The sequence below is a fragment of the Cicer arietinum genome, chromosome 5, assembly GCF_000331145.2.
Source record: "Cicer arietinum cultivar CDC Frontier isolate Library 1 chromosome 5, Cicar.CDCFrontier_v2.0, whole genome shotgun sequence".
Classification (NCBI taxonomy): domain Eukaryota; kingdom Viridiplantae; phylum Streptophyta; class Magnoliopsida; order Fabales; family Fabaceae; genus Cicer; species Cicer arietinum.
This window is the reverse complement of record NC_021164.2, coordinates 47,503,498-47,505,368: the sequence shown is the minus strand read 5'-3', so window position 1 is coordinate 47,505,368 and position 1,871 is coordinate 47,503,498.

Here is a 1,871-nt window from a genome sequence, read left to right as displayed (position 1 = left end):
TTTGGGAAGTTTGATTTCCAATTGTATGGTTGCGTGTCATATATAATATCTTTCATGACCTTCTTTCCATCAATTTCCTGCATTCTTCTTTTATATTTTGAAACATATTTAAGATTGTTCAGTTCAATAAAAACGAGTGTCGACATTGTTTTGTTTTTTAAGATTCACTACCCAATTGCTAAAAACGATTTTTCGGCTCAATAAAAATCTATGTCAAAATTTATTGAAAACAGTGAATCACAAGATAGCTAAATTTTTATGCTCAAGAAAATGAATACATAAGAGAGGTGTTGAGAGATCTTGGAACACAACATCAGTGAATCACCTCTACCTCCATATGCTGCTACGATCAGATTTTCAAAAACAGTTACTGCATATGATCATAGAATTACAAAGATTGACTTATCTCAGCAAAATGCAGCTTCACTTTATTATTTAAAATGAGGTGCATTTCATGAAGCTAGGAACGATTTCTTAGTTGGAACTTCTTACATTTTGGTGCACGCTTGCCTTTTAGATTTTTTTTAACTTCTCATTTCCTTCTTCTTATACATAGTATATTACTATAGGCTACAAGAAAGTTATTTTATTTTACAAATATTTTTATGTTGTTTGGTTATTCATTTTATCTAAATGTTTTCAGAAATTGACTTACAGTGTTACAGGGATGCATTATTAGTTAATGCACTTTGGAATAAGGAAAATTTTGTCAATAATTTGTTATAGTTTTCAAGAGTTTGTGTTAAAATAGATAGTCTTTCTTATACAAGTTTAGGGATGGGTACATGATTGGTGATAGAAATCCAGTCACCTACTACATGAAGTTTTATTTGTTTCCAGTGATGAAATGTAATATATGTTTGTAGAGGTTGATCAAGACCGCTTGGAAAAACTTGTCTGGTGTCGACTTGCAAGATTTAAAAGAAAACAATTGCTTTATTTGAAAAGGAATTCTGCCTCTGTTGAAAATAAAGGTGTGCATAATATATTTTGTAAATATGATTCCTACATTTTATTTAGCTTATTTGAAAAATCGTCACAACATGCTCAATCTGAAGAAGGAAGGATTATAATTTTGAAATCCAATTAAGGTCTTTACTAAACAAATCTGCCAAGAATTTTATTGTATATGAATTAAATTATTTACCTCCAAAATATCCTATAATCTGTTCCATTTATGTCTTTTACAGTCCCCGTTAAACAAACTTCTCAACTTAATCCGTCAACATCTACAATTTCCAATGCCACCCGTAGATAGACAGGTAACTTGTAAAATATTTTAATCATTATTTTAAACAAAAGGATTAGTAATATTTATTGATGTTTGGTGTCCTTATATTGTTTGCATTATAAAAATATTTATTTTATTTATTAGGTTCCATTAATTTCCAAATCCAATTAAGGTCTTTACTCAACAAATCTACCAAGAATTTTATTTTATATGAATGAAATTATTTACCTCCAAGGTATCCTGTAATTTGTTCCATTTATGTCCTTTTACAGTCCCCGTTAGACAAACTTCCCAACTTAATCCATCAACATCTACAATTTCCAATGCCACCCGTAGACAAACAGGTAACTTGTAAAATATTTTAATCATTATTTTAAACAAAAGAATTGGTAATATTTATTGATGTTTGATGTCTTTATATGGTTTTCATTCTAAAAATATTTATTTTCTTTATTAGCTTCTATTATTGAAACTTGGAATTTTGGAAGACCGACATGTGTTTGTGAATTTTGTGGAGCTCTTCATTGGTACGAAGAAAGAACGGAAAAGAGTAAACACCCTCAACATCCAAAGTTTTCTACATGTTGCATGGAAGGTCGGGTGCAACTTCCATCACTAAAATTTCCACCAACTTTGCTTT